Source organism: Moschus berezovskii, chromosome 1 (genome assembly GCF_049115385.1).
Source record: "Moschus berezovskii isolate FMDL1 chromosome 1, NW_MosBer_1.0, whole genome shotgun sequence".
In the NCBI taxonomy this organism is placed as follows: domain Eukaryota; kingdom Metazoa; phylum Chordata; class Mammalia; order Artiodactyla; family Moschidae; genus Moschus; species Moschus berezovskii.
This window is the reverse complement of record NC_142460.1, coordinates 45,891,040-45,907,678: the sequence shown is the minus strand read 5'-3', so window position 1 is coordinate 45,907,678 and position 16,639 is coordinate 45,891,040. Positions and strand designations below refer to the sequence as shown.

Genomic DNA, 16,639 nt, shown 5'->3' with positions numbered 1-16,639 from the left:
CTAACACACACACAGAGTGTATATATGTCAATGGCACTTTCTCATTTCATCCCACCCTCTCCTTCCCCTGATCCCAGTGTCCACAAGTCTGTTCTCTATGTCTGAGGCTCTATCCCTAATATCATAATAGTCTACTACAAAAACTGAAAAGCCCATCAAAGCCTTTCTCAGTTGGCATTTCATTACAGGTGACCATAGGGGTTATATCATGGTACTGTTTTGTCACTTGAGAATACAAATAGCTAGGTTCTCATTTTCTTTTTCTAGTCTAATTTTTTAACTGAGATCTAATTGATGGATAACATTATATTAGCTTCAAAATGTACAACAAAATGATTCAATATTTGTATAGTTTGCAAAATGATCACCACAATAAGTCTAGTTAACATCCATCACCATAAGTCACAATTATTTTTTCTTGTGATGAGATCTTTAAAATCTACCCTAGAGGCTCATTTTCTAATTGCATTCAGACTGTACTCACTTCTAATCAAGCAAGTGAGTTAACAAATGCCAGATTCTCATCCTGGAGGTCCTGGGGGTAACAGCTAGTGATTGCATGGTGGGTCTCTGTTTTCAAAAACTATTGAGGATTGTGGAAGGAGTTGGTAGGGTTAAAGGAACAAGAAATTTCTCTAGATATTTTAATAAGAAAGGACTTTAATACAGGCAATTAGGTACTTTCAAAAGTCTTGGAAAAAAAGAGAAGCTAGACTTCTGAAAACATTTGTTGCTGTTCAGCCACTCAGTCATGTCTGACGCTTTGCAATCCCATGGACTGCAGCACACCAGGCTTCCCTGTCCTTCACCATCTTTTGCAGCCTACTGAAGCTCATGTCTACTGAGTCTGTGATGCCATCCACCTATCTTACCCTCTGTCGTCCTTCTCCTCCTGGCTTCAATCTTTCCCAGTATCAGAGTCTTTTCCAGTGAGTTGGCTCTTCACATCAGGTAGCCAAATTATTGGAACTTCAGCTTCAGCATCAGTCTTTCCAATGAATATTCAGGACTGATTTCCTTTAGGATGGACTGGTTTGACTTCTTTGCAGTCAAGACTCTCAAGAGTCTTCTCCAACACCACAGTTCAAAAGCATTAATTCTTTGGTGCTCAGTCTTCTTTATGGTTCAACTCTCACATCCACACATGACCACTGGAAAAATCATAGCTTTGACTAGACGGACCTTTGTCAACAAAGTAATATCTCTGATTTTTAATATGCTGTCTAGGTTTGACATAGCTTTTCTTCCAAGGAACAAGCTTCTTTTAATTTCATGGCTGCAGTCACTATCTGCAGCAATTTTGGAGCCCAAAACATGTGATGCCTCTCACTGTTTCCATTGTTTCCCCATCTATTTGCCATGAAGTGATGGGACCAGATGACATGATCTTTGTTTTTTGAATGTTGTTTTAAGACAACTTTTTCACTCTCTTCTTTCACTTTCATCAAGAGGCTCTTTAGTTCCTCTTTGCTTTCTGCCATAATGGTGGTGCCAGCTGCATATCTGAGGTTATTGATATTTCTGCCGGCAATCTTACCCAATAATAAATTATCTCAGGGTACATCAGCTTAAGAAGTATACCAAAGAAGCTATGTCTTACTTAAGAAATGAGATATCAAGAGGCAACATAGAAATGAAAATTCTTTATATTTAAGTCTTCCAAGTCTGTAAATGAACTTATTTCTGAAAGTGCAAAATATACACAATTGTCATTCCCTGTGATAACTTAAATCTAGTAGGCACTTAACTCTGCTTGTTTGGCATTTTCTTATATAATCCTGGACTTCCCAGATGGTGCTAGTGGTAAAGAATCTGCTTGTCAATGCAGGAGACATAAGAGACATGGGTTCAGTCCCTGGGTGGGGAAGATCCCCTTGCCTGGACAGAGGAGCCTGGTGAGCTACAGTCCATAAGGTCACAAAGAGTCAGACACAGCTAAAGCGACTTAACACACACACACATATAATATTCCCAGCAGCTTGGCAGAGTGGATTTTATTATCGTTACTTCATAGATGAGGAAACTGAGTCAGAAACAGATTAAAGCAGTTTTCCTGAATTGCCACCTATCGCATACAGGGAATCTAGTTTCTATTCTCATTCACTTCCCACATCAAGGTAATGGCTATCGGTAGTAAGCTTCATGTATTATTAATAACTGCAAGTCAGCATGTATAAGCTTTCAAATTACCACAGTTATCCAATTAACCCCTGGTTACTTATATAGCCTGTAGTGCTTCTCTTCAGGAGCAGCCTAATGAATTTCAGTATAAATAATTATACAAGTGGGAAACAAAGGTCATGAAAAAAAATGGAACACTTCATAATAACTGTTACATAAAGGGTTTTTTATTCCCCCAAAGTCAATTTTAAAGATTGAAGTCTTGGCAGGAGCCTAGCCAATTTTAATTTTAGTGCTATTCAGTTGGTTCTAATAAAATTTTAAAAACTAATAATAATGATATATCAATTTATTAAGTATAACACTTTAATTTTACAGATGAAATAAGAGAACCACACATGTCTAGTAAAAGTATAAAAACATGCGGGGAATGATTTACATCAGCTTCAAGATGCTAGTTATCTCTGGGGAAGTAAGGAGTAGAAAGAGAAAAGGATACAGCTATAGCAGAATCTGTAAATTTTAGTTTCTAACCGTCTCCAATTTAAAAAAGAATTTAATCCAGATAGGGCGAAAATTTAATGATGGTTTATGCGAACTGTAAATGAGTACTTATTATATTTGTGTGGTTTTCTGCATATATGAAGTATTTCATAATTTGAGATAAAAGCGTTTTATGAAAGGGACATTGATTTTTAAGAATTATCAAGGTCCTATCAGATTCCTCCATATAATATGACATACTTTGCTTATCATATGTTTTTTGCTGCTGCTGCTGCTAAGTCACTTCAGTCATGTCTGACTCTGTGTGACCCCATAGACGGAAGCCCACCAGGCTCCCCCTTCCCTGGGATTCTCCAGGCAAGAACACCGGAGTGAGTTGCCATTTCCTTCTCCAATGTGTGAAAGCGAAAAGTGAAAGTGAAGTCGTTCAATCGTGTCCGACCCTTAGCGACCCCACGGACTGCAGCCTACCAGGCTCCTCCATCCATGGGATTTTCTAGGCAAGAGTACTGGAGTGGCTTGCCATTGCCTTAGCACCTGCATTTTTTTTTTTTTTAGCACCTGCATTTTGAAGATGATATATAATAGAACTTTGGAAAAGTATCTTAAATTTACACAGCTATTGTAAAATAAAGCCAAAAGAAAGAAGAAATGAACTTTACCCAAGATTTAAATCTTATAAAGTATGTTTTTGATGTGTTGAGTTTTAATGTTCATTCAGGTCAGACATGACCTCAGTTTATAAAGATCTAATCCAGAAACAAATGCCTGAAATGGATTTTTCTGTCTTAAGAAAATTAAAGAGAAACCCTGATGTAGCTTAACATCAAGAATAAGAAGAGCTACACCAAATAATACGTCATTTATTGTTTGCTTTAAAATATATGCACCTTGTAATTATGAGTAACTATGTATGTTCATTATCTTTTTTCAAATGCAGTTTAGGTGTTTTCAATTTTAAAATTTAACCAGTGGAGACATACAAATTACTTTCACAGAGAGTAGTACAAAATTAAATTACCATTTCTAGAAGAGGGTTAGCCACAGAAATCCTCATTAGTGAAAATGTTCAAAAGGGAATCAGACTATTCACTCCATAATTTAACCAAGACCTTACTCAGAAACAGGACACCCATATTCACCACAGCCTTTAATATCCTTGTAATTCAGTCTTAATCTTTGCTTAATAGTTCAGTCATGTCCAACTCTTTGTGACCTTGTGGACTGGTAACCCACCAGGCTCCTCTGTTCATGGGGGTTCCTAGGCAAGAATACTGGAATGGGTTGCCATGCCCTCCTCCAGGGGATCAAACCCAGGTCTCCCGCATTGCAAGCAGATTCTTTACCGACTAAGCCACCAGGGAAGCCTATATTTACTTGGCTACGTCAAGTCTTCCTTGTGGCACACGGGATCTTTAGTTGTGGCAGGTGGGATCTACTTCCCTGATCAAGGGTTGCACTTAGGCTCCCTTCTTTAGAAGCACTGAGTCTTAGCCACTGGACCACCAGGGAAGCCCGAAGTCTTAACCTACCTTTCTCTATGTATTTCTATATTGTTTCCATTAACAACAGTAGTTCTACAAGGAGAAAAGTTGTAGAAGGAGAAAAATTCAGAATTGTACTCAACAATTGATGATTGCCCTATTTTTAAAGTAAAAATTAAAGAGAAGATTGTGAAAACAAATTCTGTTATATCCATTTTATTGTAAACCAATAGATTTCTCTAGAACTTGTCAAAATGAGTATTAAAATGACTGTATTAACTTGTAAATGTAGTTGAATGGACAGTAGGATTTTGTTCTTGGTGTTTATTAGTAACTATGTAGGTGAACAAGTGAAAGTGGAAAAAGTTAAAATAAGGCCACTTTCAATGACAGAAGTACAGTTTTCACTCAAGTAACAGTAACTACTACTACTTCTGCTGCCTTACATAAATTAGACATTTGCATAGATGTATCATATTATTTTCTATGCATCAAAGAAAAAGTATTGTTGATAAATAATTGTTTTTGTAATTCATACTAAGTTCACTTAAATTTGCTTTGCAAGCAACTATAAGAATCAACCAGTTCAACTAAAATCAAAGTTTTAGGGAGGACTTAGAACATGAAATAAAATACATATGATGCATTTTTGGTATTTAATGAACATTCTGACATAGAGTAAAAATTTATTTGATTGTTTTGTCAAGATTACATTACAGTGCCTTTTACATAGATACCTGTATTCTCTATAATTCAATTTGGTTTTTGTCAAAGGAAAATTTATTTCTTTGAATGTAAAAATGCTTTAACACTTCATGTCAGCCAAATGGTAATTTTAGAAAGATAATATTTAAAAATATTTACAAGTGTGTCAATTAATAGTCTTCATTTAATTAAGAAATCCACAAGTATCCCCCAATTTATAAAAATGACATATTGAATGTTTTAATGATTACATAGCTACCAATACGTTTAATTTAGTAAATAAAGAAAAGCAAAAAGTGAAAATAATATTATCAAAACCCCAAATTTTCATATGCAAGCAGTCTTAATTATTCATCTGTAGTCGAACAAAGTTCACTTAAAGAGAATCCATACACACAGGAATAGACACAAAAGGCAAGAGTACATTTCACTAAAATTGAAAAAGTAATTAGGAATTTTAAAAAACAAACCACTACTTAGAAAAGTAATTTATGTCATGCTCAGTTAAATATGTTCTATGTTTGCAACTCTGTCCTGGATAATGAATCAAGCACCTAATCTTACACAATTTCTCTGATAAATACTTTGTGGTAGAAAGATCTGAAATCCATCACTTCATGTTTGTTATTATCAGAATTGTCTTATTCTTTATGAAGCAACCATTTTGTCATACTTAACAGATTTTCTCAGTCTAAACCATCTTACTTACTCTGTCTTACTCTGAAAAATCTCATCTGTCAATATTTTTTTGTGTAATACAAGCAGTTCTCCAACAACGCTTTCATGGAAATCTCTTCTTTTGTGAGATCCTATATCTGTGGTAAGATTTGCAATTTTACTTTACAAGTGATATATATTGTGTTTACTTCAGATTATTAGATTAGCTGAGACTGATCTACGAAGACTGACTTAAAGAGTGGAGATAGGTTGTAGACACAAGTGGAAACCAGTGTTTAAGAGGAATATAGTTACAATAGATGAATTTGCTAATGGATATTTTCTGTTATAACAAAACTCACTTTTCTATGAAACCTCAATGCTTTGGGTACTCAGATGACTTGAGGATAGTTAGTACTTGCTATTTATCTTTCTTGTAGTTTGGTGTTCACATTTTATATTTTAATTTATATTGTGCCTTTTAAAAATCCATGCATGCTGTTTGTTATCTAATTTTTCTACCTTAAATATCATGAAAGTTTTAATAATGTATTAGGTCATTCCATGAGTTCTTACTTAGAAGTTCAGTTCAGTTCAGTTCAGTCGCTCAGTCGTGTCCGACTCTCCGCGACCCCATGAATCACAGCACGCCAGGCCTCCCTGTCCATCACCAACTCCCGGAGTACACTCAAACTCATGTCCACAGAGTCGGTGATGCCATCCAGCCATCTCATTCTCCGTCGTCCCCTTCTCCTCCCGCCCCCAACCTTTCCCAGCATCACAGTCTTTTCCAGTGAGTCAACTCGTCGCATGAGGTGGCCAAAGTATTGCAGTTTCAGCCTTAGCATCAGTCCCTCCAATGAACAGCCAGGATTGATCTCCTTTAGAATGGACTGGTTGGATCTCCTTGCAGTATAAGGGACTCTCAAGAGTCTTCTCCAACACCACAGTTCAAAAGCATCGATGTTTCGGCGATCAGCTTTCTTCACAGTCCAACTCTCACATCCATACATGACCACGGGAAAAACCATTGCCTTGACTAGACGGACCTTGGTTGGCAAAGTAATGTCTCTGCTTTTTAATATACTATCAAGGTTGGTCATAACTTTCCTACCAAGGAGCAAGCGTCTTTTAATTTCATGGCTGCAATCAGCATCCGCAGTGATTTTGGAGCCCAAAAATATAAAGTCTGACACTGTTTCCACTGTTTTTCCATCTATTTCCCATGAAGTGATGGGATCAGATGCCATGATCTTTGTTTTCTGAATGTTGAGCTTCAAGCCAACCTTTTCACTCTCCTCTTTCACTTTCATCAAGAGGCCTTTGAGTTCCTCTTCACTTTCTGCCATAAGGGTAGTGTCATCTGCATGTCTGAGGTTATTGATATTTCTCCTGGCAATCTTGATTCCAGCTTGTGCTTCTTCCAGCCCAGCGTTCCTCATGATGTACTCTGCATGTGGTCTAATTAAAATTGAATGCGTGTTCAGGATTCAGCACTTGCTAAAGATATTAGGGGGCTTCCCTGGTGGCTCAGAGGTTAAAGCGTCTGCTTCCAATGCAGGAGACCCGGGTTCGATCCCTGGGTCGGGAAGATCCCCTGGAGAAGGAAACGGTAACCCACTCCAGTGTATTCTTGCCTGGAGAATCCCATGGACAGAGAAGCCTGGTAGGCTACAGTCCACGGGGTCTCAAAGAGTCAGACACGACTGAGCAACGGAAAGGAACGGAAAGACGTTAGGTCTCAACAAAAATAATTCATTTTTAAGATAATGAATGCACTAAACACAGTCATTTGTTGATTCAATTTCATAAAATACATGAGTAAAATGCTAATAAAAATCCGCTTCTTTCCATAGTTCAGTCTGTTCCAGATTAGCAAAATAGATTTGTCTTATTTGCTCAGGCAATGTTAGTGCACTGAAACAAAAACTATTTGAAGCAATTAAGGTTCATTACAAATGTTGCTAATTTAATGAAACTCTAAGAATGTGACATCACAATAATAAAAATGAGCTCTACTAGTAGATTCTAATAAAAAATATACAGTTTTATGTTTCCCAGAGGGAACTCATAACTGGTAAGTATGGTAAATCTCTGATTTATAGGCTTTTAGAAACCTCTTAACTAGCAAAACAAAGATAATATCTTTTCCTTCATATGGCAAGTTCTTTTTATTTTTAAACTAGAATATTTGCTTTTTAAAAAAGAAATAATTGTTAGAACCATATTTTTTTCAGCTTGTTAAATTGCTTTAATTTTAAGCAAGGTATCTAGCTATGTGAATGGTAAGTCTGTTACTAGAGCTAAATTTATGGGATTTTTCCAGGATAACCAAGGACTTTCCATTATACATTACCTTACTTCAGATTTAACAAAAAAAAAAACAAGTAAGAATTAGAATCCAAACTGAAATCTCTAGAGACCCTCAGAAACAGGCAATCCTTTCTACACAAACAAATGTTTTCCAGAGGCATATACACAGCAGGAGCTCCATAAATACCAACTGATGGCCATAACTAACTTTACTGAGATTCATTGGCATCTTTCAGGCTAATTGTATGTAACTTCAGGGTGTGCTATTTCTACCACATACATGCTAACTCAGACTTTTTTCAATTTGCTTTCATCTTTCTTCTGCAATTCTTGTTTTCCAGTTGGAGAAAACAATGCACACATATAAATATTTGAACAATACCAATATTAACATAAATGTACACAGTGTGCTTTCTTTCTCTACTACTCACAGTTGGCATGGAATTTATTAGATAAAATTAGTTATGCAAAGTCCAAACTGAATCAAGAATACTTACTGTTTTTCACCGAAAGTAAGCTGAACTTGCCAGATTCTCTCCAAAATAGCTACACCACTCCACAGGTGCACCTGCAGTTGATGAGACTGCCAATCTACCAGGTGAACAACCATATTACATGACTTAATTTACATTTCTCTGTACATTAATGAGTTCAAACATCACTTGTTATATGATAGTCTTTGGGGATTCATCCTCTGTAAACTGCCCAATATAAGCTTACCCATTTTTCTCTTACAGTCATTGCTTTTTTCCCTGTTGATTTTCAGGAGTTCTTTACTGGTTTTATGTATTTTAAATATCTTTTCCTTTTTGTTATTTGTCTATTTTCTTTCTTTAACAAAAATCCTTCATTTTCATATGTCATATGTCTTACGGTTTTGCTTTTGAATTAGTCAGTCTCTTGCATTTTCTCCGGAGAAGACAATGGCACCCCACTCCAGTACTCTTGCCTGGAAAATCCCATGGCCGGAGGAGCCTGGTAGGCTGCAGTCCATGGGATTGCTAAGAGCTGGACTCGAATGAGCGACTTCACTTTCACTTTTCGCTTTCATGCATTGGAGAAGGAAATGGCAACCCACTCCCGTGTTCTTGCCTGGAGAATCCCAGGGACGGGGGAGCCTGGTGGGCTTCCGTCTATGGGGTCGCACAGAGTCGGACACGACTGAAGCGACTTAGCAGCAGCAGCAGCAGCTTGCATTTTCTCAGTGAACAAGGATTGCCTCTCATATTTTGGATTTTAATGCATGTGAAGGCCACTTTTTACATGGTGAGATGTTTTTCCTTTCATAATAATTCAGTTTTCGCCATACTATCGACCTAAGCCATCTATTCTTTTTCTATTGGTAGCAATTTTTCATTGAGCAAATTCCCACATATGTATGAGTGTTTGTGTGCTAAGTCGCTTCAGTTGTCCCCGACTCTTTGTGACCCCGTGGATTGTAGCCCGCCAGTCTACAGAATCCGTCCATCCATGGATTTCTTCAGGCAAGAATACTGGAGGGGGTTGCCATGCCCTCCTCCAGGGAAATTTCCTGAACCAGGGATCAAACCTGCATCTCTTATTTCTCCTGCATTGGCACCACCTGGGTCTGCCTCTAAGCTCTCTGTTCTGTGACATTAATCTATGCTTCTGTTCTTCCACTGTACTATTATAGTGACTTCATTGATATGATTTTGCAGTTGTCCTTCAAATAAGATAGACAAGGTCTTGATGGTCTCTGTAAGTCATCCCATCCAAGACCATGGATTGTGTCTATATTACTGAAGATAATCTAGTAATGTGACCTTAAACTAAGTGACCTCTCTAAGGATCAGGATGATGTTAATGGTAACTTATACATATGATTGATGAGAATTAAAAGATGACTCTGCAGGCCTATCACTGAATAAGTGACCTATGCATCATGTGTATTCAACAAATGTTAATATTAAAAATGTAATAATAGAAAAGTAAATGATTCAAAGGTACTAAACAAGATTTCTGCTCTTTTTAGAAAAAATCTATATAACATTACAATTACATGTCTATTTTATTTTAATAATATCCAGTAAAAACATTGGATTTGTCAACAAAGAATAATCTGAAAGAATACATTTTCATGCTATTATATCATTCTTCAATATTTATTCCATCATTATCCATGTTAAAATTTCCTACTAATTCCATGTTAAACTTAACCAACACTAGATTAAAATACATGCTTTAAATTGCCTATCGTATCTTTCAAATAATAGGACAATGAAAGAGTAATCCAGAATTCCCCCTAGTTTCACTCTTCAAGTGAGTAATTTTTTGCCCAAACTCTTCAAGTGAGTAATTTTTTGCCCAAACTTCTATATCTAGAACCTGTTCCAGGATGATAAATCAGAACCCCCGGGAGTGCAGAGGAAACACTGATTATTCCTGTTGAAAATCTCCACTGGATGATTCTCATGTGCCAGCAGAGTAGAAAGCCACCGATTTCATAGCACTGCTGGTGCAGTCTCCCTCCTTCTCAGGTCAATGTCTTAGGCTTGCAACCATTGTGAATCACTAACCGAATGTCATATTTGTTCAAGTACAATTTGATTTATTCATGTCCTTTATTGTCTTTCAATAAGGCAAAATACCTTAGTTAATAATGAATAAATAATTTGCTTCAATTAAAAGTCAGATGAATCTTGATTCTCACATTTCCTATGTGCCATTTTTAATTATATATTTTGCATTTGTGTGTGTATGTATGTGTGTGTATATATATATATTCTTGGATGACATTTTTAGTAAGAGACTTCAGATGTGGTAAAGGTAGTAGAATTTACATTTAATGATTCTAGATATTTCATATTATTAGGAAAAATAATGAATTTCTATTCTCAGCTTACTATTTGTTGTTGTTTGGTGGCTGTCAAGGAAAATATATAAAGATGGAAGACCATTAGCAAATTCGTAGGGCTATTTGTACTTGTAAACTGCTTACTCAACAAAAAGCATTCATTTGTTTAAACTAAGGTCAGCCTTTGTTTATTACAGTAATTACTGCCTTTCAACTGGAGATAATTTCCAGCATATGTGGGAACTCCTAGAAATCACCAATCCTCAGACAATAGTGCAAAATGGACCTAAGACCAGGTCTAATTTCTACCTATGAACATATTAATACTAGTAGTTCATTCATGTTTGCTCATTAGTCCATATTTATTTTTTTAGCTGTGTCACCTTTCTTTATCTTCTGATGTTCAATTTTGTTTATACTCAAATATGAAAGCTTAACATTGTTAAGTCTAATAAACTGCTACTAGTATATGCAAACCATGCACAAATATAATTAGATTAAATCCATTATGATTATACAATGGAAATGACAAATAGATTCAAGGGATTAGATCTAAGACATAGTGCCAGAAGAGCTATGGACAGAGGTTCGTGACATTGTACAGGAGACAGGGATCAAGACCATCCCCAAGAAAAAGAAATGCAAAAAGACAGAATGGTTGTCTGAGGAGGTCTTACTGCTGCTGCTGCTAAGTCACTTCAGTCGTGTCCAACTCTGTGTGACCCCATAGACGGAAGCCCACCAGGCTCCCCCGTCCCTGGGATTCTCCAGGCAAGAACACCGGAGTGGGTTGCCATTTCCTTCTCCAATGTGTGAAAGTGGAAAGTGAAAAGTGAAAGTGAAGTCGCTCAGTCGTGTCCGACCCTTAGCGACCCCACGGACTGCAGCCTACCAGGCTCCTCCATCCATGGGATTTTCTAGGCAATAGTACTGGAGTGGCTTGCCATTGCCTTCTCCGGAGGAGGTCTTACAAATAGCTGTAAAAAGAAGAGAAGCTAAAGGCAAAGGAGAAAAAGAAAGATATAGTCATTTGAATGCAGAGTTCTTAAGAATAGCACCGAGAGATAAGAAAGCATTCCACAGTAAACAATGCAAAGAAAAAGAGGAAAACAATAGAATGGGAAATACTAGAGATCTCTTCAAGAAAATTAGAGATACCAAGTGAAAATTTCATGCCAAGATGGGCACAATGAAGGGCAAAGAGTATGGACCTAAAAGAAGCAGAAGATATTAAGAAGAGGTGGCAAGATAACTATGATGATGGTGTGATCACTTACCTAGAGCCAGACATCCTGGAGTGTGAAGTCAAGTGGGCCTTAGGAAGCATCACTACAAACAAAGCTAGTGGAGGTGATGGAATTCCAGTTGAGCTATTTCAAATCCTAAAAGATGATGCTGTGAAAGTGCTGCACTCAGTATGCCAGCAAATTGGGAAAACTCAGCAGTGGCCACTGAACTGGAAAAGTTCAGTTTTCATTCCAATCTCAAAAAAAGGCAACGCCAAAGAATGCTCAAACTACTGCACAATTGCACTCATCTCACACGCTATCAAAGTAATGCTCAAAATCTTCCAAGCCAGGTTTCAACAGTATGTGAACCGTGAAATTCCAGATGTTCAAGCTGGATTTAGAAAAGGCAGAGGAACCAGAGATCAAATTGCCAATATCCATTGGATCATCAAAGAAGCAAGAGTTCCAGAAAAATATCTACTTCTGCTTTATTGACTATACCAAAGCCTTTGACTGTGTGGATCACAACAGACTGTAGAAAATTCTTCAAGAGATGGGAATATCAGGTAAATTGACCTGTGTGGTCAGTTTTTCCTGAGGAATCTGCATCCAGGTCAAGAAGCAACAGTTAGAACTGAACATGGAGCAACAGACCGGTCCCAAATCGGGAAAGGAGTACATCAAGGCTGTATATTGTCATGCTGCTTATTTAACTTACATGCAGAGTACATCATGTAAAATGCCAGGCTGGATGAAGCACAAGCTGGAATCAAGATTGCTGGGAGAAAAATCGATAAGCTCATATATGCAGATGGCACCACCCTTATGGTAGAAAGCAAAGAAGAACTAAAGAGCCTCTTGATGAAGGTGAGAGAAGAGAGTGAAAACATTAGCTTAAAGCTCAACATTCAAAAAACAAAGATCATGGCACCCAGTCCCATCACTTCATGGCAAATAGATGGGGAACAACGGAAACAGTGACATACTTTATTTTGGGGGGCTCCAAAATCATTGTAGATGGTGACTGCAGCAGTGAAATTAAAAGACGCTTGTTCCTTGGAAGAAAAGCTATGACCAGTCTAGACAGCATACTAAAAAGCAGAGACATTACTTTGCTAACAAAGGTCCATCTAGTCAAAGCTATGGTTTTTCCAGCAGTCATGTATGGATGTGAGAGTTGGACCATAAATAACGCTGAAGAACTGATGCTTTTGAACTGTGGTGTTGGAGAAGACTCTTGAAAGTCCCTTAGACTGCAAGGAGATCCAACCAGTTCATCCTAAAGTAAATCAGTCCTGAATATTCATTGGAAAGACTGATGCTGAAGCTGAATCTCCAATACTTTGGCCACCTGATGTGAAAACGTGACTCATTCGAAAGACCCTGATGTTGGGAAAGATTGAAGGCAAGAAGAAAAGGGGATGACACAGGACAAAATGATTGGATGTCATCACTGAATCAATGGACATGAGTTTGAGTAAGCTTCATGTGTTGGTGATGGACAGGGAGGCCTGGCCTGCTGCAGTCCATGAGATCGCTAAAGTCCGACTAGACTGAGTGACTGAACTGAACTGAACTGATGCACCAATATAATTAGATTTAATTAGATTTGTTTGATTTTAGTTAAATTCACTCAAACATGTGCATTTTTTTCATTACATATCAAATAATTTGGCTGAATCTCTCACTATCTTCTGGTTTTGAATTAATGTTAGGATAACCTCTTCAAACTCTTTGATAATTTACTTTCTCATTTCTTCTTGATTTATCATCAAATGCATCGCATGTCACTAGGAATTTACAGCTACTAATTTTATACATAGATATAGTTAACCATTATTAATTAGAAGAATTATAAAAAGCTCCTTGAAAGAAAACCAGAAAATAAAACATAAATAATGAAAACTCTCTAACAATTTATAAAAGCAAAACAGTACCAGTAACTTTAATAGGCTTGTCTCTTTGCATACACATATCGTGTTAGTGACATTTTTTTCAGTAATAAGTCCTAAGGATAGTAGTTTTATCAAAGTGAGGCAAAAAAAAAAAAAAAATTTGCTAAGGGCCTGCCAACTCCTTGTTTGAAATTTAATTTTGTCAACCAACCATTGCCACTGATTTGTAACTGTAATTTCAATATTTTTTATTCTTATAAGAGTTACAAATGAAAGTGATTCATAAAAATTGGCAAGCAGAGTATTTGGGAAATCTAGTGATTGCGTCTCGTAGTACTAAATAATATATTTTCCTTGTCTATGTGTTTTATGGCTGCAATTTAGGATATTTAATCAGCTTTATTACACTCTTATGTTGAAAATCTTTGACTTTTGGAGCTTCCTGCTGATAATTTGAGCTGTGGATGTATCACATAAGCCTGACACTGTTTTAAGTCACAACAGGTAAAATACATTCTCTAAGCTGAAAATTGGTAACTTTGGAAATAATTAAAAGACAAGAAAGTTACCTATATTACAAAATCTTCCATGCATTGCATCTGAAATGGTATCTATTTTTTTTAATTGACATTATACACTGTCATATGAAAAGTACTAATTTCTGAGAAGTAAATGTTAAAATATTATCTATTGTATATTTATTTCTTTTGTAGACAATTAGAATATAAACATGTATACATATGCATACACACACGCACACACAGATCAACTTTAGTACTGAAAAAAGATTCAATAATTATATTGAAGTTAGTAGGTCAAAGCTCTGACTACATCCCCTAGAGTATAATGAGATCAACCTCAATTAAATGCAGACTCTGTGAGCCGAGCAATATATTGGTTCACATGAAACTTGTTTTACAAAACTCATTCTCATTTATTGACATTTCATCCAATCATCCTGACATGACTATCTGCACTCCTCTAAAATGTTTAGATTCAAGCAAATAAACATTACTCAGAAATCTTGCTAAACTGAATTCCCTAAGTATTTTTGGTGTCAGTACAGCCTAGACATTATGGGACTGCTTACCATTCTTGATCTTACACCATTTGTAGATCTCCAACTTTAAAATATACACACACTGAAGCTTTTTCTCTTCTTTCAGAGTCTTGTGATTCTCAGATTAGCAGGGCTTTGCCAAGAGTAAAACCCTAAAGAACTGTGAGGATCAGGGCCTTAAGCAGAAGCAAGCAGAGTAACATGGAGCTCCTGGGCAGAAAAAACAAAACAAAACAGGGAGGAACTCAGAGACTCTGGGAGGAGAGGCAACCTCTAGGCAGGTGGCAGATTCATTATTAATTCAGTTAAATCTAATTGTGCAGTAACTTCCTCAAATTATCATTATAGAACATCATCTTTACAAATGTAAAATTTTATTTACAATGACTCCCATGAAAACATGGGTCCTGAGTCATGAATTGCTAACAGAGTTTGCACTGTCTACTCAAGGGATTTGGCAGAACCCATTTGCTGCTACATTTGTTCCCAAACATGGCTTAGCCAACAAATTTGTCTTTTAACTCATGAATGTCATTAGGCCTCTTTCTTATGTGCTGTATTGATCTCAATTCTCCAGTGTTCTCAGGTGCCAGAGTAGCTATATCTGCATTTTAAAAATGAGTTCTGATTTCCAATCACGGTGAGGCTGTTTATTCCATTGCGCCTGGAAGCCACTCAATCGGCCTAATACACAAGCATCTTCTATATATACCTCTAACCATCTGCTAGACTGGCATGGTGCCTGATTACAAAAAGAGGACCCCCCCGCCCCCACCCCCTGCTTCTTTGCCAAAGGTGCTAATAGCCTTCCATTTATCCAAACAGCTCTCAAAATCTTGTAAATTGTGGATTATTCTAGAAGAAATCCTTCTTCTGTTTAAGAACAAAACAGTGGTGCCCAGAGCTTCTTTTCAAAAGGACCCATCTGTTAATTAAGAGTTCAAACAGTCGTCTTATCTCCAAGTCTTCCCTTCAGATGGCCCTTCTGCTTAAATCAAGGAAGTATCTTTATTACAGACCTTCCCAGAATGCATAAGGATCAGATGACCACAAAAGCCCCAAATCCCTATAACATGATTTCAGATGGATGTTTGAAGAATTAGTGTACACATATTGTCACTTAATATCAGTTATTTCAGCTACGATGCAAAAGTTAGACTTAATTTAGATAGGATCATGTGAAAATTCATACTATTATTCCTCTGAAGGAGATTTGTTCATTGTTTGCACTTTTGTTATTGATTCTTGTGCTTTGGGGCCAGCTAAATTCAGTTTTTTAAGCTGTTCACTCTTCTTTCTGTCCTGTTGAAAACTATGCAGAAAAAAAGTAGAAATGTGGTTTAGGAAAGAATAAAATTTGGATGAAACAGACTTCTGTTTAAATGGATTATACTGTCAGTGAGTGACTCTGGGAAAATCACTTAACTTCTCTATGAAAGGGAAAAATGTCTCAAAAATTGTGAACATTAACTGAAATCATAAAGTATCTAGTACAGTGCCTGACAGTTAATAGGCATTCAGTAAATCTTAGGCTTACTACACCTGCCATCGAATTTACTTATCTCTTTCTAATTCATTCCCATCTTCTGCTGGGAGAGATTTAAAAATGCATGCAACTGAGTTATTTCCCCTCTCCACCTCCAGAATATGATGCCCGTTTGGAAAAATATTCAAGAAATCTTTTTGGAGTTAGAGTAGTCCAAAGGGTACCTGGATCCAATTCAAACATGTGTGTAAAAGTGTGTGTGTGTGTGTGTGTATAAGCTTTTCCATACGAATAAGCAGTTCTAGGATGCCACCAGGGTATCCAAGAATTCAACTCAATTCTGACACTATTTACCTGGAAATAGATTCAG

At 36.9% G+C, this 16,639-nt stretch overlaps 1 long non-coding RNA gene across 2 annotated transcripts in view; it reads right to left on the bottom strand.

Moving 5' to 3' along the window:
* LOC129546150 (uncharacterized) overlaps positions 1-15,012 on the bottom strand; it is a 62,045-nt gene extending 47,033 nt beyond the window's left edge. For both annotated transcript variants that reach the window (XR_016037405.1, XR_008683874.1), the window contains exon 1: positions 14,814-15,012. This is a non-coding gene — a long non-coding RNA (uncharacterized LOC129546150). The remainder of the gene's footprint in view (positions 1-14,813) is intronic.
* Positions 15,013-16,639: the final 1,627 nt, after the last annotated feature.